Source organism: Leucoraja erinacea, chromosome 4, assembly GCF_028641065.1.
Source record: "Leucoraja erinacea ecotype New England chromosome 4, Leri_hhj_1, whole genome shotgun sequence".
Classification (NCBI taxonomy): Eukaryota; Metazoa; Chordata; class Chondrichthyes; order Rajiformes; family Rajidae; genus Leucoraja; species Leucoraja erinaceus.
The window spans coordinates 15,946,872-15,966,689 of NC_073380.1; the positions used below are offsets into that span (position 1 = coordinate 15,946,872).

Sequence of the window (19,818 nt, forward strand, 5' to 3'; positions counted from 1 at the left end):
GGCTACACCTTTTCCGGTGGGAGGGGGAGGAATTATAAAACCCGGAAGTGTGGGTGTGGCCCAGTCTCTGCATGATGGGGGATGGAGAGGTCACGACTCTGTTTGAGCAGTGAATCAACTGAACACACTGAATGTCTACTGAACTGTGAGTGTGGTGTTTTGTGTGGTTTTATGGTGGTTTCACCCTGCTTGAAATGGTATGAAACTGCATTTGAATGTGGTGGTCTTGCCCCCTGCATGAAATGGTATGAAACTGCATTTGAATGTGGTGGCGTTGCACCCTGCATGAAATGGTATGAAACTGCACTTAAATTTGGTGGCCTTGCACCCTGCTTGAAGTGGTAGGAAACTGAACCTGAATTTGGTGGCCTTGCACCCTGCTTGAAGTGATATGAAACTGCACTTGGATTTGGTGGCCTTGCACACTGCTTGAAATGGTAGGAAAATGGATTAGAATTTGGTGGTCTTGCACCCTGCTTGAAATTGAATTTCAAGGAATAGCAAAGAAAGAATTTCACTATATCTCGGTAGACATGGCAATACCAATAAATAGAGTACCCAGGATATTCTCACAACTCTGAATCAACATGTAAACAAGGAGTTGAATTGTCAATGCATAGAAGGTTATGGATCTAACTGAGTAATTGGGAGTTGTACCAATGAATGCAATGGTCAGCTATGACCTAATGGACCGAGGGTCCTGTTTCTGTGCTGCACAACTCTATACCTCCTTGAAAGCCTCCTGTGTCTCAAACAACTTCAGGTCCTGTTGATGGTTCATTTTGTCTAAAGACAAATGAAGCATCCAACTATATTAATGTTTTCAAACCCTCAATAGAAAGTACTGATGAGCATCCTCAGAGCATTCCCATTGAGGGCATGAGTGACATTCTCCAACTAAGGTGAAGTTCCTCTAATGATCCACGATCACCAGATCATTGCCTGTTGAGGAAATAGATTGGATTATTAATGAAAGCTCTGACAAACAGATCGATGCAGTTAAACGCCTACTCTGTTTCAAGAGCAGCTTTGATGAGGCATACAGTGTAGTCTTAAATCCAAAGGAATATCTTGGGAACAGATGGATATGGCTAATCCATGACGTAGGCAAATTGATCATTTGCCCAGTGATTGGATGAGTTAATGTCCTTTTTTCTACGTGCAAGTTCCATCTAAATTGATTAACCCGAGAAAACGTTGCCTTGGTGATCAATTCCAGTTTAGTTTATTTTAGTTTATCATAGTTTAGTTTAGTTTACTTTAGAATACAGCATGGAAACCGGCCCTCCACCCACCGAGTCCATGCTGACCAACAATCACCCATTCCAATGATCCCCCGTACACTATTTCTATCCCACACACCACAGACAATTTACAAATGCTAATTTACAAATTAAAATTTTACAAATGTCCCATTTTTTGAAATGCGACCAAAAAGATTGATGAGGGCAGAATCGTAGATGTTGTATATATGGACTTCAGCAAAGCATTCGACAAGGCTCCCATGGTTGACTGCTCTGGAAGGTTAGATCGCATGGGATCCAAGAAAGAATAGCTAATGGCTTAACGGAAGGAAGCAGAGGGTGATGGTGGAAGTTTGCTTCTCCGACTGGAGGCCTGTGGCTGGTGATGTGCCTCAGAGTTTGGTGGTGGGCCCGTTATGTTTGTCATCTATATCAATGATTTTGATGAGAAAGTACAGATAGTGAAGAAGGTTGTTAAAAATTGCCACACAGTCTTAATCGGTTGGCCAGGTGGGCTGGGGAATGGTTGATGAAATTTAATTTAAAGTAGAAATGTGAGGGGTTGCATTTTGCAAAGTCTAACATGGGCAAGACCTACACAGTGAATGGTCGGGCTCTGGGGAATGTTATAGAGCAGAGGGATCTAAGAGTGCAGGTACATAATACCTTGAAGGTGATGTCACAGGTAGATAGGGTGGTTCCAGAGAGAAATAGGTTATCTCTGCTTCCCTATTCACAGAAACAAGGCCATTGTCCCATCAAGTTCATATTGCCTCGCAGCACCAGAGAGCCTCACAGCGCCTAAGACCCGGATTTGATCCTGACTTCAGTTGCTGTCTGTGTGGAGTTTACACGTTCTCCCTGTGACTGCATGATTTTCCTCCGGTTGCCACGTTCCAAACGTAAGCGGGGTTGTGGGTTAAATGGCCTCTGTAAATTGCCCCGAGTGTTGAGGAAATGTGTGCAAAAGTGGGATCATGCAAAACTAGTGTGAACAGTTGATCGATAGTCAGCATGGGCTTGGCGAGCCAAAGGTCCCGTTTCCATGCTATATCTCTACATTCAACTACATTCCTATTTTCACAAATAATTCAGTTTCATTCTTTCTACAGTGTAAAGTGTTATAGAAACATAGAATCCATAGAAACATAAATAAATAGGTGCAGGAGTAGGCCGTTCAGCCCATTGAGCCAGCACCGCCATTCAATCCAATGATCATCCAAAATCAGTAACCCGTTCCTGCTTTCTCCCCATATCCCTTGACTCCATTAGCCCTAAGAGTTATATTTAACATTCTCTTGGATACATCCAGTGAATTGGCCTCCACTGCCTTCTGTGGCAGAAAATTCCACAGATTCACAACTCTCTGGGTGAAGAGGTTTTTCCTCATCTCTCAACCCTTATTTCTTAAACTGTAACCCCTGGTTCTGGACTCCCCAAAATGGGGAACATTTTTCCTGCATCTAGCCTGTCCAATCAATCCCTTAAGAATTTAATATGTTTCTATAAGATCCCCTCTCATATAAGCCCAGTCGATCCATTATTTCATCATGTCAGTCCTGCCATCCTGGGAAATAATCTTCGCTGCACTCCCTCAATAGATTTTGCCCCGAGTTTGGGAAATCGAGAACCAGAGAACAAAGCTTTAATAGGCAATAGACAATAGGTGCAGGAGTAGGCCATTCGACCCTTTGAGCCAGCACCGCCATTCACTGTGATCATGGCTGATCATCCACAATCAAGGTGAAGGGAAGAAGATTAAATAGGAATCTGAGGGGAATCTTTTTCACACAATGAGTGATGGGTGTATGGAATAAGCTGAGAGAGGAGATAATTGAAGCACGGATTATTGCAACATTTAAGAAACAGTGGATTGGACAGGTTTAGAGGGGTATGGGCCAAACACATGCAGGCGGGACTAGTGTAGATGGGACATGTTGGTCAGTGTGGGCAAGTTGGTCCCACACCGACCAACTCCTGCACCTATTGTCTATTAAAGCTTTGTCCTTTGGTTCTTGATTTCCCAAACTCTGGGCAAAATCAAATTCAAACAAGAGGACATGACTTCAGAATTAAGGGACAGGTGTTTAGGGGTAATATGAGGGGAAACTTCTTTACGCAGAGAGTGGTGGCGGTGTGGAATGAGCTCCCAGTGGAAGTGATGGAGGCAGGTTCATTGGTATAATTTAAAAATAAATTGGATAGGCATATGGATGAGAAGGGAATGGAGGGTTATGGTACGAGTGCAGGCAGGTGGGACTAAGGGATAAAAAAAAATTTGTTCGGCATGGACTTGTAGGGCCGAGATGGCCTGTTTCCGTGCTGTAATTGTTATATGGTTATATGGTTATATCTATTGAGGGAGTGCAGCGGTCCACCAGGTTTGTAGCATCTCAAGTAGTATCTCTCACCTTTCTGCACACCCGCTTCTACAGTTGCAGCTTACAGTTTATTGTTTATCGTCACATGTACCGAGGTACAGTGAGAAGCTTTTGTTGCGTGCTATCCAGTCAGTGGAAAAACAATACATGCTTACAATTGAACCATTTACAGTGTATAGATATATGATAAGGGAATAACGTTTAGTGTGAGGTAAAGCCAGCAAAGTCCAATCAAGGATAGTCCAAGGGGCCACCAATGAGGTAGAAAGTGCCTCGGTACATGTGACAATAAACAATATTGTCGATCCATTCTTTCCCACCATCCCGGGAAATAACCTGGTGAACCTAAGCTGCACTCCCTCAATAGATTTTGCCCAGAGTTTGGGAAATCGAGAACCAGAAACCCTGTCCCCCATTCCCCCAGTCACTCTGCTCCTTTCCCTGCCTTTGTACACTCACTTCCCATGCCTTAGTTGGTCAAGTCACTTTTATCCTCCTTCATTTCCTTCCCTCTGTTCCCCTTTCTACCTATATGTTCTGCATGTGACCATGTGGGTTTTCTCTGAATGCTCTGGTTTCCTCCCACATTACTAGGGTGTGCAGGTTTGTAATAGAGTCATACAGCGAGGAAACAGGCCTTTCGGATCAACTTGAAGTGCACTTGTAAAAATACTCATCAGGAAATTGGGTTGGGCACTTTGGTTCATTCTTCACATTCATGCATTTCAGACCTGCACACAATGATTTCAGTATTCACAAAACACTTACTGAACAGTTCATTGAACAGTCACAGTACAACAATGAGCATATGAAATAAGCTGAGAGAGGAGATAGTTGAAGCACGGATTATTGCAACATTTAAGAAACAGTGGATTGGACAGGTTTAGAGGGGTATGGGCCAAACACAGGACTAGTGTCGATGGGACATGTTGGTCGGTGTGGGCAAGTTGGCAATGAGCATATTATGCTAATTTATTGCTTGTAGTGTTACATAAAGGTCACTCTACAGATTTAGGAACTTTTCATTCCTACCTACCTTAGATCTAACTACCTAGTTTGGATTGTCTACCTTTCTTAGATTACCTACCTAACAGGTCTATCTATCTAGATTAGATCTACCTACCTATCTTTTATTACCTAGATCTACCTCATTGGTGACCCTCTAACTATCTTTACTGGATTTATCTTGCACTAAAGGTTATTCCCATATTATGTATCTATAAACTGCAAATACAGTGCTCAGTTGTAATCATATATAGTCTTTCTGCTGACTGGATAGCACACTTTTCACTGCACCTCGGTACATGTGACGATAAGCAATAAACTAAACTAAAGCTGGAAAGGGTGCAGAGAGGACTGATGAAGGACTCGTGGGCCTGAGCTACATGGAGAGGTTGAGGAGGCTACAACTTTATTCCTTGATGCGCAGGAAGTTGAGGGGTCATCTTATAGAGGTGTGCAAGATCATCAGAGGAATAGACCGGATAAATGCACAGTCTCTTGCCCAGATTCGAGAATCAGAGGACAAAGGTTTAAGGTGAGTGGGGAAAGATTTAATCTGAGGGTTTTTTTTTTTTGCGCAAAGGGTAGTGGATATATGGAACAAGCTGCTGGAGGAGGTAGTTGAGGCAGATACTATCATTGTTATATTCCAGACGGCAGAATGAATAACAATTTACACACAGGTTGCCTGGATCATGAGAGAGAGGTTTATTACCCAACATTCCCTGCTTATATTTAACACCAACTCATTAACATATACATGAATATGTATGAATACATCACACTGATCTCCTTTTTTTAAAGTATTAAATCTAAGTACTCAGTCACAATTTTGTTGTTGTGATACTCGATTTAAACCAGTATTTATGAAATCTTAAGTGATAAACATAATATATTTATTTTACATATCTACACGTTTTTGTTTTACTTATCCAGTGAGTTGCTTAATTTACAAACCTAATCTGACTACTGGTTTACGGATCCTGCCTGATCGTCTAACATTAGCAGGTGTAACAGGTTTAGGTGTTGACTCAACTGTTGGCTTGTTTGGCTCTGTTTTAGTACCCTGACTTTGACCAGAGGAATCTGTTTCTTTGTCCGTACTAACTGAACTTTGTGTTTCAATCACAGTGGTCTCTTCCAACTCACTTTCCGATTTAAAAAACTCGGGGATTAGGACTTCATGCTCAGTTTTTGGTTCATCTTTGGCTGGAATCATTTGATCAACATGAACACCATTGATCCTATCTCCAATTTCAACTAAGTATCTTTTTGTTCTACACACTTCCACTATTTTCCCAACATCCCATTTGTCTCGACTGGACTTGTTGGGAGGACTGAGAATACAAACCTGCTCATCTGACTTGTAGTACCTCTCCTTTTTGTGGGAGTTAAAATGGCATTTTTGACTTTTTTTGCTCATCTCTCAAGGACAAATTGGGTTGAACTACTTAGGCATATTCTTAGCCTTCTCTTCATCAACAGTTCTGCAGGTGAGTAACCTGTTGTTGTGTGTGATGTGGTTCTGTACTTCAGCAAGAAACTAGCCAAACAATGTTTCATGCTGAGCTTTGAACTACCCTGCAAAATCTGTTTCTTGAGAGCATCTGTAACAATTCTAACAGACCTTTCCGCTGCCCCGTTGGAGGCTGGATGATATGGGGAAACAAGTGTGTGTTTTACACCATTCTGCTGCATGAACTCTTTGAACCGTTCTGAACGAAACTGAGGCCCGTTATCAGAAACAAGTTCTTCCGGTCAATCATGGCATGCAAAAATGGATCTCAACTCATCTATGGTACACTCAGTAGTAGTGCTTGACCCCATATACTTAACCTCAATCCATTTGGAATGACTATCTACCAGCACCAGAAAGTGATCATTACCCTTTTCACAAAAATCTACATGAACTCTCTGAAAAGGTCTACTTGGCCATGACCAGGGTTGCAGTGGTGTTTTTGATGGTTAACTCCAGCAATTTTGACAGACACTACATTTGTTCACCAGTGACTCGATGTCACTGTCAATACCAGGCGAATACACAAAACTTCTGGCAATTGACTTCATGCTTACTATGCCAGGTTGTTCGGCATGAAGTTCATTCATAATTTTGTTTCTCAAAGACTCTGGTACAACCACTCTGTAACCCCACTTAATGCATCCCTGCTCACATGATAATTCATGGCGTAGATTATGGAAAGGCTTCAGCTCCGAGTTCAGAACTGATTTCAATCCATAATCGATTTCAGTCCATCTATCCATCAATGTCTGTTCATAAGCCCACCAGCACATTGTCTTTCTTTCTTTCTGCTGCAATTTCTGTTGCAGTCACTGGAAAGTCTTCATCTACAACTTGCAGTGTGTAGATTGAGTTCTCATTTCCCATGTCAGAGTTCCCATGGGGCAACCGGAACAACGCATCTGCAACTGCGTTGCACTTGGAGCTTCTGTACTCCACCTTGTAGTCAAACTGGACAACATTGTCCAGAGCTGCATCCTTGATGCTGCCATGGGAGATATAGCTAACTTGGGACCAAGTATCACTAGTAGTGGCTTGTGATCAGTTACTAGGGTGAATGGTCTGTCGATAAGAAACTGATGGAATTTCTTGATTCCAAACACAATGCTGAGTGCTTCCTTTTCTATCTGTCCATAATTGCGTTCACTCGATGATAGGGTGCGGGGCACAAAAGCAATAGGCTTTTCCTGTCCGTCATTCATTACGTGGGAGATCACTGCACCGACACCATAACTTGAAGCATCACAAGCAAGTTTCATCTCACGTGTCATATTGTAGTGAACAAGGAGTTTGTCACTTGTCAAGTTTTCCTTGCAGATGTTATATGCACATTGCTGTTCCTTTCCCCAAGTCCATTTTACATCTTTTTGTAGCAGATGATGTAGTGGCTTTAGCACAGTTGCTAAATCTGGAAGGAATCGTGCATAGAACTGCACCATCCCAAGGAATGATTGTAGCTCTGACACATTGTTGAGTTTTGGAGCATTCACTATTGCTTCCACTTTCGTCTTCACAGGGCAAAGTCCGTTGGTGTCTACTTTGAGTTCAAGGTAGACCACCTCTGACTGCGCAAATGCACATTTACTTTGACGCAGTTTGACACTGTGGCAGTTCAGTCGTGTGAGAACTTGCTCGAGGATTTCCAGATGTTCCAGATGTGAATAACAGTAGGTCATCCTGGTTGCACACACAGTGCGGAATGCCTTGTAAAATTTTGTCCATGACAGACTGGAAGATTTTCGGGGAGGATTTCACACCATAGGGCAGCTTTGTATATGAATACAAGCCCTTATGTGTGTTGATAGTCAAGTACTGCTGACTTTCCTTATCAACATTGAGTTGGGCGTAAGCGTGAGACAAATCCAGTTTAGTGAAGAATCTTGCTCCGCTAAGTTCTGCGTACAGATCTTGCGAGGTTGGTAACGGATTTTGTTCGTCATCAACGGCTTGGTTGATTGTGACGTTGTAGTCACAACAAAGTCGAACAGTTTTGGCGGCCTTGGGTACGGCCACAACTGGCATTGCCCAGTTACTCTGGTCTGTCTTCACGAGAACTCCATTCCACTCTAACCTGTCAAGTTCTTCCTCCACTTGTTGCTTTAGTGCATATGGTACAGGTCTTGGTCGACAATACACAGGTCTCACATCTTGCTTAAGTCGAACGTGTGCAGTGTAACTGTCAGCAAAAATGTTTGCATGTTTGCTTATGACATTTTCAAGATGTGATTTGATAAATCGACGCTGAAAATGTTCTTCCAGTCTAATTCTATTCTACTCAGCCAATCCTTTCCAAGGAGGGTTGGTTTATTTCTGTAGCTGGCAACTATGATGGGCAGTGTTACTGACTGACCATTATGCTGAACTTTACAGTTCATTTGTCCACATGTCTCCAAAACTTCGCCCGATTAGGTTCTCAGCTTGACCTTACTCACAAACAATGGTATCTGTGGGAACTTTGTTTCGTACAGGTCTTTGCTCATGACCGAACAATCTGCTGCCCTGTCAATACACATATCGATTAACTGTTCATTTATCAATAGTTTAGTTCGAAAGTCCTTGCCTTGTCTGGTTGTAGGCTTATCGATGTTGGTTGCATAAATGGTGTACAACCCAAGTTCATTTTCATCTGGGTTCACATCCAAGTTATGAACTCCTTTCTGGTGTTGGTTTAGCGCCTCTTGGTTTGGCCATAGGCATTGCCTTATGACTGTAAACGGCCACTGTGGTCTGTGGTGGACAAAACACGCGAGCATTCTTTGATGCCATCTCCATTGTGGTAGCAATCTTGCATGCTTTCTCGAATCTGGAGTGTTCATGAGTTTGGACTGAATTAGTTCATCCACTAGACCACAAACAAATCTATCGCATAGTGCGTGTCCGAGAAAGGTTCCAAAGTTACAGGGCAAACTTAAGTTTTGCAAGGCAACAATGTACTCATTTATTGTCTCATTCTGCTTCTGGTTTCTAGTGCCAAATTTATAGCTTTCTGCAATTTCCAGAGGCTTTGGGTTGAAATGCTCCTCCAACTTCTTCATAATGTCATTGAATGGCACGTCTTTTGCCTTTATGGGCGCAAGGAGATTCACAAGTGTGCCGTACACTTCGGGACCGATCTCCGTGAGCAGAATTGCTTTCATACGTTCGCAAACGACCTTATTTGTTTCAGTCTCTCCTCCACCACTAATCGCCATTATGTTGTTTGCCATGAAAAACATGTTTGCTCTCTCCATATAGGAGCTGAATGACTCTACTCTTGTCAAAATTGCCAAGGTTTCCAATGTAGCCCGTGGACGCTGCCATCGTGTCGTTCCCTTTTGTGTTATAGTCCGTTCAAAAACCCCAATTTCCTGTCTGTTCTGGTGTAACAATTCACCTAAACCTTTGCTGTACAAAGGTTATTCAGCTTAAGGAACTTGACAAAAAATACTCAGTCTAAAATGTTATACAATCCCAAGGACGACATCTTGCCACATAGACACATCATAGGGATAGCCTGACAAACTCTCGCAGATTTGTACAGCTGCTGTTTTAAACTACAGTCCCCTGCATAGAAGGATCTGAGCCCTATCGTGTCCAGCTCGCAAACAACTGCGACACAACTCCGTATTTACTGTTTAAAATGTTAAACAATACTGCGTGTTGCAAAATAGTCCTGCACTGTATTTAAAGGATGAGTTCACAAACTCTATCCCATCCTCGTTGCCAATTTTATTATATTCCGGACGGCAGAATGAATAACAACTTACACGCAGGTTGCCTGGATCACGAGAGAGAGGTTTATTACCCAGCATTCCCTACTTACATTTAACACCAACTCATTAACATATACATGAATATGTATGAATACATTATAATCATAATATTTAAGAGACATTTGGACAGGTACATGGATAGGATAGGTTTAGAGGGATATGGGCCAAGCACAGGCAGGTGGGATTATTGTAGATGGACCATGGTGGGCTGAAGAGCCTGTTCCCACACTGAATGACTCTATGACATGGTCCTACACCTTCTAAAGTCAACAGGGTGTGCTTTAATTAACCAGGCGTGTTTCCTCTAGAATTTGAACTATCTGGGAACCTCCTTGCCTGAGGTCATTAGTTGCCGCCTCGTTTTTTTCTTGCTTCCAGTTTTACACAACACTACAATGAATCTGAAGAATGGTCCCAACCCAAAACCTCATCTACCCATACTCATCAGAGATGATGCTTGACCAGCTGAGTGACTCCAGCATTATGTGTTTGTCTCTGGAAAACATAAATATATCATCTGCCAACTTGGTCACAAAGCATTTAATTCCCTCATCCAAATCATTGCTATACACTGTGATGTACATACATCGCTCCCTTCTTGGACAACGGAATCATTTTTACAATTTTCCTTACATTCAACCTCCCAAAGGGCAACACCAAATGCTTGCTCCAGTTAAACTCTATCTGCCATTTATCTGTCCATTTCTGCAGCTGATCTGTATCCCACTGCATCTTCTGACAGCCTCCCTCACTATCTGTAATTCCTCCAATGTTGGTGTCATCAGGAAACTTACTCACCAACCCATCTGCATTTACGAAAAAGTCATTTATACAGCCATGCTGATTGATGCTAAGACGATAAAACATGCGGCTCTCTGGAGTTATATATTTCTCATTTCTAATATAGAGTAAGAAATGAAGACGAGGGGACTCAGGTAAGTTAGTGGGTTTTTTTGGGAACAGTCCATTTTGCAGTAGAGGAGGTTGCTCATCTTAAAATGTTTGAAGGCAGATAATTCTCTGGTGCCTGATCAGCTACATCTAAGAACACTGTGTGAGGCTAGAGAATAAATTGTGTGGAAGACATGTCTGAGATATATGAATATGGATATAAAGTATGAATATGAGATGTGCAGATCTATGAATAATATATATGAATGTTAACTAAAGGTGAGGTCCCAGAACACTGGAGGATTGCAAATGTTGTGCCTTTATTTAAGATGGAGCTTGCAACGTTGGAGCAATGAACCTGTGATAGGCAAGTGTTTAAGAAGGAACTGCAGATGCTGGAAAATCGAAGGTAGACAAAAGTGCTGGAGAAACTCAGCGGGTGCAGCAGCATCTATGGAGCGAAGGAAATAGGCAACGTTTCGGGCCGAAACCCTTCTTCAGACTGAACGTTGCCTATTTCCTTCGCTCCAATGTTGGAGCGAAGGAAATGTTGAAGCGAAGGACACCAATGTCCCCACCACACTCTGTGGAAAAGACTCATCTCCATTCATCTGCGTACAGAGCGAATAGATCCACAGAGGACGCTGTAGCCACAGCTCTCCATGCTGCACTGTCTCACCTGGAGCAGCGGGGGAGCTACGTGCGGATGCTCTTTGTGGACTACAGCTCTGCTTTTAATACTATCCTTCCCCACAAACTGGTGGACAAACTGGGGGACTTGGGACTTCCACACTCCACCTGTACGTGGATAAATAGCTTCCTGTCGGGTCGAAGCCAGAGAGTCAGAGTGGGCCATCACACATCCACGGCCCTCAGCCTCAGTACCGGCTCTCCACAGGGCTGCGTACTGAGCCCCCTGCTCTACACCATCTACACGCATGACTGCACCCCCGCCCACCACAGCAACACCATTGTCAAATTTGCGGATGACACTACAGTGGTGGGACTCATCTCCGCGGGGGACGAGTACGCCTACCGGGATGAGGTGGAGCAGCTGACAGTGTGGTGCGAAGAAAATAACCTGCTCCTCAACACCTCAAAAAGACGAAGGAGGTAATAATAGACTTCAGGAAAAACAAAACGGACATGGTACCACTTGACCATCAGAGGGGACTGTGTAGAGAGGGTGGCGGATTTCCGCTTCCTGGGAATCCATATTGAGGAGGACCTGACGTGGAGCGTGAACACCACTGCGCTATTTGTAAAAAAGGTCCAGCAGAGACTGCACTTCCTGCGGGTGCTCAGGAAGATAAAACATCACTCAGAGGCTGCTGCTGCTGTCCTTTTATCGGTGCTCCATTGAGTAAGCATACTAACATACTGTGATATGCGTGTGGTACACCAGCTGCACAGTGGCTCAGAGGAAAGCGCTCCAGAGGGCCATTGACAGCGCCCAGAGGATTGTCGGCCGCCCTCTCCTTACCTTGGAGGACCTACACAGTTCCCGCTGCACCAAAAAAAACCAGAATATAATAAAGGACATCTCCCACCCCGGACACTCCCTGTTTGAACTGTTGCCGTCAGGCAGACGGTACAGATCCACAAGGACAAGGACAAATAGACTAAAAAACAGTTTTTACCCCACTGCTATAAAAGCACTAAATGTGGCCGCCAAGGAACGCAGGGGCGATACAGACTAAGGGACTGTGGTAACGGTGAAATCGACAGAAGGATGGAGGGTTGGGTGTGTATGCGTGCTTTGTCTGTGATTTTTATTTATTTGCTTATCTTTATTATTTTACCGTGGATGTTTCGTTAGCTTTAGAAATGTTTGAATGCTGCACTGACTGGCTGACATTTTAAATTTCGTTGTACATGGCCCATGTTACAATGACAATAAAGAACTATTCTATTCTATTCTTCCCTCCTCTCACCTTATAGCTATGGCCTCTAATGTTGGGCATTTCCAACCAGGGAAAGTGGTTCTGACTGTCTTCTTATAATTCTTAAGATTTTATGATTTAAGAACTTCTTAAAATTTCATATATTTCCGTCACGTCTCCCCTCATACTTCGACATTCCACGTTAAACAATCGAAGTCTATCCAACCTCTTCTCTGCACCCTCTCCAAAGCTTCCACATCTTTCCTCAAATGGGGAGACCTGAACTGCATGCAAAATTCAAAATGAGGCCTAACCAAAGTCTGATAGAGCTAAACGTCCCGACTCGTACTCAATGCTCCGAGCAATGCAAGCAAGCATACCACATGCATCTTGTCACCTTCAGTGAGCTTTGAACCTGGACTACAAGACCCGTCTCCACATCAATGCTGTTAAGGGTCTTGCCATTAATTGTATTATCTCTCCTTACATTCAACCTCCCAAAGTGCAACATCTTGTACCTGTTCCAGTTACACCTCATCTGCCATTTCTCTGCCCATTTCTGCAGCTGATCTCTATCCCGCTGTATCTTCTGATAGCTTTCCTCACAGTTTGCAATCCTTCCAATTACGGTGTCATCAGCAAACTTACTCACCCATCTTCATTTATGTCTACATTCAGTCTGACCCGAAATGTCGCCTATTTCCTTCGCTCCGTAAATGCTGCCTCACCTGCTGAGTTTCTCCAGCATTTTTGTCTACCTACATTTATGTCTAGGTAATTTATTTATATTACAAACAGCAGAGGTCCCAGCACAGATCCCTGCAGAACTCTACAGACCCCCAGCCAGAATATCTACCTTCCAGCTCTTCCATCTTCCACCCCTATGTCTTCTATGACTGCCAGTTGCAAATCGAAACGACCAAGTCATCATGAATATCGTACATCTCAATCTTCTGGATCAGTCTGCCACGAGGGACCTTATCAAAAGCCTTACTAAAATCCATGTATACAACATTCTACACCTGACCTTTGTCAATCTCCTTCATCACCTCTTCAAAAAACATAATCAGGTTAGTGAGACACGACCTGCCGCATACCAAGCCATGCTAGCTATCCCCAATAAGGCCATTATTTTCCAAATGGGAGTAAATCCTATCTCGAAGAATTCTCTCTGATAGTTCACTAACACTAACATGAGGCTCACCAGCTTATAGTTCCCTGGATTGTCTTGACTTCCTTTCTTAAACAAATAAAAAACATTGACCACTTTCCAGTCCTCCAGAACAAAGATCCTCGTCAAGACCCCTGTAATCTCCTCTCTTGCCTCCTTCAATAACCTGGGATAGATCCCATTAGGCCCGGGGACATATCCACCTTAATGCTCTTCAAAGCGCCTCAACGCCACCTCCTTCTCGATCTCAAATTGCTTTAACATATTTGTATTCTCCACACTGATCCTGCTGTCCTCCAAGTCCTTCACCTTGTTGAATACAGATGCAATGTACTTGTTTAATACCTCACATACGTCTTCCAACTTTATTATTTGGAGCGCAGGAGGATGAGGGATGATCTTGTAGAGGTGTACAACATCATGAACAGAATAGATAGGGTTAGAGTCTTTTATCTGGAGTAGGATAATCAAGAACAGGGACATACTGTAGGTTTAAGATGAGTGGGGAACGATTTAATAGGACTTGATGCTTAACGTTTTCACACATGGGATGATGAGTGTATGGAACTGCCAGAGGAGGTATTGAGGCAGGGACTATAACAGCATTTAAAATACATTTGGACAGGTGCATGGACAGGAAAGGTTTAGAGGGATATTGGCCAAACGGGGTTGGATGGGACTACTATAAATGTGGCATCTTGGTCAGAATAGGCAGCTTGGGCCGATGGATCTGTTTCAATGCCGAATGACTATATAATTGGAAATAATTGTCATATTTGTACAAAATCCGCAAATGGATAACTTGAAAGGAAAAGGAGCGGAAAAGACTACAAAAAGTCGTGACCACTGCCCAGTCCATCACCGGCTTTGACCTCCCCACAGTAGAAGGGATCTATCGTAGTCGCTGCCTCAAAAAGGCAGCCAAAATCATCAAGGACCCACACCATCCTGGACATACACTAATCTCACCATTGCCATCAGGAAGAAGGTACAGGAGCCTGAAAACTGTAACGTCCAGGTTCAGGAACAGCTTCTTCCCCACAGCCATCAGGCTATTGAACACAACAACGAATAAGCCATGGGCTCTGAACTGCAAAAGACTATATTATTATTGCACTATATATGTTATTTATTAATTTTTTTTTTTTTTTTTTTCCATTTTCCCCGTCATGTACAATGTTTACATTCACATATTCTGTTGTGTTGCAGCAAATAAGAATGTCCTTGTCCCATCCAGGACATATGACAATAAAACACTCTTGAGTCTTGAGCTCTTACATCCCAGATTGCTCTCTGTGCTAAGGTATCAAGGCTATTTGTGTTTAGCCATAAACAATTTGTTTCCCAGTTCTCAATTTTTCAATGTCACCTTTTAGCCCAGGGGTCGGCAACCGAAGGCCCATAGGCTGGATCCGGGCCGTAACCCAAAATCATGCGGCCCGCAGATGAGTTGTTTTCCGATATCCACACTTCTTTAGACTGTTTAATACTGTTGGCCAGCGACATAAATACTTGCTTTAATGCTCTTAGCAATCCTGTTTGCAGATACAAAAAATTGGAACTGATATAATCCCTCGAACTGGGCAAAAGTGGACGCAGTTCCACTGATGTAAAAGTGCAGTTGCAGTTGCAGCGGCTGCGGTGCTTAGTGCTCAGTGCTCAGCGTGCCCCGGAAACATCCGTCCCCGCGCTTCACCCAGGGGAGGGTCGGGGTCAGGGTCAGGGTCAAAGATCCTATAGCGAGCAAGGTAATCCACTCGACGAAAAAGACGTAGTACGGTCATGGGCAGATTCATGGGTAATTTAAGGCCCCATTTCCGTAACCGCCTTCCGTCTCCACACCAAAGATCCCATAGGATAATAGTGCGGATACGGAAGCCGGTTACAGAACCATCCTCGTAAAAATAACAGTTATTTGGTAACAATCCTTTTCCTAATTTTCAGAATTTTAATTTATTAACACAAACTGATCCCCTGTAACGTTGATTACATTGCGAGTTGGGTTGGGTCGGGTCTCGTTACGGAAATGGATGAAAAAAAGGCCCACGTTCTGTTCCGTTGCATATTACACGTCAGCCCATTGCATTTAGCAGGAGTGGTCTATCTTGCTCCGCTATAGGATCTTTGGTTAGGGCCAGTGTCAGGGCCAAGGCCGCCCTCCTCAAAAATGGCGGCGCTCCTGGCCGTTGTTTCATGTGGCCACAGTGGGCAGGTATCCAGTGGTAAATGGACGGGACTAGACCTTGGAGAGGAGGGAGAGGGAGGTGGGGAGGGAAGGGATGGGGGAATTGGAGAGAGGGGAGGAGAGGGAGAAGTGGAGAAGGAATGGGGGAAAGCGAAGGAGAGAGGAGGAGGGAAGGAGAGAGGGGGGAGGAGAGGTGGAGGAGAGGTAGGGGAGAGGAGTGAGGGGGGGAGGAGAGAGGGGGAGGGGAGATGGAGGAGAGGGGGGGAGGAGTAGAGGGGGAGATGGAGGAGAGGGGGTAGGAGGTAGAGGGGGGAGATGGAGGAGAGGGGGGTAGGAGGAGGGGAAGAGAGAGGAAGGGAGAGGGGGAAGAGGTGAGAAGTGGTGGAGAGGGGGAGGGGAGAGAAGGGGAGAGTGAATTGGGGGAGGGGGAGGGAGAAGAGAGAGGGTAACAAAGGGTCAGCATGAAATTTAGGACAGATGGGTGAGGGTAGTTTCAATATCAGTGTCTCAAACTAACTTTAAAACCGAGATGAGGAGAACTTTTTTCACACAGAGAGTGGTGAATCTCTGGAACTCTCTGCCACAGAGGGTAGTTGAGGCCAGTTCATTGGCTATATTTAAGAGGGAGTTAGATGTGGCCCTTGTGGCCAAGGGGATCAGAGGGTATGGAGAGAAGGCAGGTACGGGATACTGAGTTGGATGATCAGCCATGATCATATTGAATGGCGGTGCAGGCTCGAAGGGCCGAATGGCCTACTCCTGCACCTAATTTCTATGTTTCTATGCTATGTTCAGTAGACAATATTGCTTAAATATATAAATATGTCAATATGATATGTAATACTGAACATAATGGTAAAGACAGTGTATCGTCCTAAAATCCCTGCTAAAATCCACCTGGAGGCCAACATAGACCATTGCTCTTCCCTCAATGGGATCCATGTAATATAAGTTTAGTTAGAATGTATTATTATTACCTCCATTTATTTACTATGATGATAGATGTGGCCCGCCATCCGCTCACAGACATGGGTCCTGGCCCCTATGCAGAACAAGGTTGCCCACCCCTGTTTTATCGAGTCTGGCTTCAATACTAGTGATTCAGCGGGTGGTGGTAATGTTCAGGAATTCTGCTTGTGAATGAATGTACATGTCAGCTGGAGCTTCAGCTAAATGCCTATTCACTAAAACGTACCGGTAGATCTCAGTGAGGGAAGAGCAATGTGCTACGTTGGCCTCCAGGTGGACTTTAGCTGGAATTTTAGGACGATACACTGCCTTCACCATTATATTCAGTATCACATATCATGTTGGAGACATGATTGTTTTTGTAGAGTGGCTATTTTATGAATTATTTAATTCCAAAAATATATAGTGGTAGTTACATGTTTTTTACTGGAAAATAAATTATTTGCAAAGCAGTGGGAAAAAGCTGTATAATGGTATTAAGGTGTTTCTCCTGTGCAAAAGACAGACATAATAGTTTGATTGGCTTCATTCTGTGCTGTACCAATGTAATTGGCATAAGAATATTTTTAGTAAGAATGCAATTACGACAAAAGGTTTCATGTAGATAAACATTAATGTACCAAAGTGAAAGGCCATTGCTTAGTGGGGAAGAAAATCTAAATATTTATGAGAGAGAAGGGACGAACGACACAACATGAATGAAGTGCAACCTATGCAGCAATACAATATACAATTAAGAGATGAAATGGTAAAGAGAGCTGTGTTTTTCAGTTTTACAAAGCAAAGATTGCGATTTGAAAATATCAAATATAGGTTTTCATATAAAATGTTTGCAAGACCATACATCTGAGCAGCTTAATTTAAAAAAAAAAAAATCAAGTTACTGGTACATTACACCAATTCTAAATTGCATAATTGATGAAAACTCCGCAAAGATTGATGGCCAGATTTCTAGATTCATGATCATCCAAAGCCCATTGATTAACTAATTGTACACAAAATAAAGGGAATCCTCCCAGCCCTCCAACCAACCTCCCAGCCCTTCACCCACCCCACAATGTCATAAAATCTTTGTGAGTTGGAAGCCTTTAGTATCAACCAACAGTAATGCAAATAATTAATCATGTGTTTTGTTTTGGCAACAGCTGTAGTTACCAAAATGGTGAATCTGTGGAATTCATTGCCATACTGATGTGGAGGCCAAGTCATTGGGTATTTTTAAAGCGGAGATTGGTAGGTTCTTGATTGAGTGTCATCAAAGGTTATGGGCAAAGGCAGGAGAATGGGGTTGAGAGGGAAAAATAGATCAGCCATCGAATGGCAGGCCAGACTTGATGGGCCGAATGGACTAATTCTGCTCATATGTCTTATGATCCTATAAAATAGATAACGATCAACATTAAATCGACGGTACATCAGATTTACAGATAAAAAACACTTACGTCATTGTTATCCTGCAGCTAAAATTAATTTCTATTCTTAAAGCACAAATGCATTTTAAATCACATTTTCAAATTTCACATAATAATCGTGATAATATATAACATTGTATTTATTAATTGAAGATTTCATTGTTTCTTTCATACATCAAATTATGATGGAACAAAGAGAATGTAGACTTGCCCAAAATGTGCAAATTAACCAATTTGCTCATTAACATCCACATATCATCAACATCCGAGAAGTTTATTTTACTTTACATAATGAAAATTTCTACCGATCTGAACAGAAAAGATAAATGATCAAATTATTCTCAAAATCTCATCCTCCAGAAAACACACCTTTTCTTAGGCTGGTGAGTCAGTGTGACTCAAGAACTGGTCTGTGGGTACGCAATGATAAATTGATGAAATATATATCCAAAAGCACAATTTACTAACATGTAAATCCAAACATCCCTGCTTTCCCTCACCATATTAAGGCAAAAATTAATATTGGCTATCAGCACTTCAATCAGAATTTTCACTCAGATTTACTAACAAAAAATTACCTTCAGTGCACTGATGCTGTAGGTTGATGTTTCCTATGTGATGTTGCTCACTGGTGAAATTTCACAAATGATTAATAGTAAAATGAATTGCATGCCCTCAACAACAGTCCAAAACGACAGTCTCCATGCTGCATCCAAGGAAGATTTGCTAGACTATCGTCAATCTGCAATAAATAAGATTAAATAATGTACGGGTTAAAGTAAGTCTTGAGGAGAGGCAGATTTTCTGCAATAATGACCTGCTTGAAATAAATCTGCTTCACAGTTTGAATTAGCTCCACCTGTCTCAAACTACTGGCTGCTTCACTAATAAAGACAAGAAATGGTTGTTCAATCATAACAGCTCCTACGCAATGAGCTAAAATTAACAACTATTTTACTCCATCATTACGCATATCTTGTTGTGTGCTGCTCTCATTCAGCTACCTGAAAGATTCTTGCTTCAATCCTGTTCAGGTCATAAGAAATAGAATTGCTTAAAGCTCCCAGTGTTTTTCCAAAAAAAATCAATGAATTATATTTTTAATAACTGTGATAGAGTCATAGTGTCAGATTCATACAGCACGGAAACAAGCCATTTGGCTCGTCCATACTGTCCGAGATGCCCCATCCAAGCAAGCTTTATATGCTTGCACCCGACCCATATTCTTCTAGATCTCTCCCATCCATGTATCTATCTAAATATTTTTTCAATGTTGTTCCTGAACCTGCCCCAATTACTTCCTCTGGCAGCTTGTTCTTTCTGTCTGAAAAAGTTCCCTCTCTCACCTGAAACCTCTTATTCTTGATTCCCCTACCCTGGAAAAAAGACAGTGTGCATTCACACTATCT

The 19,818-nt window shown here is 42.8% G+C and overlaps 1 protein-coding gene across 2 annotated transcripts in view; it reads right to left on the reverse strand.

The window, feature by feature from the left end:
- The window catches only part of arpp21 (cAMP-regulated phosphoprotein, 21), a 178,297-nt gene that overhangs the window by 119,498 nt on the left and 38,981 nt on the right, over positions 1–19,818 (reverse strand). For both annotated transcript variants that reach the window (XM_055633761.1, XM_055633759.1), the window contains exon 2: positions 18,988–19,151. The gene's annotated coding sequence lies outside the window, so the exon portion shown is untranslated. The remainder of the gene's footprint in view (positions 1–18,987; positions 19,152–19,818) is intronic.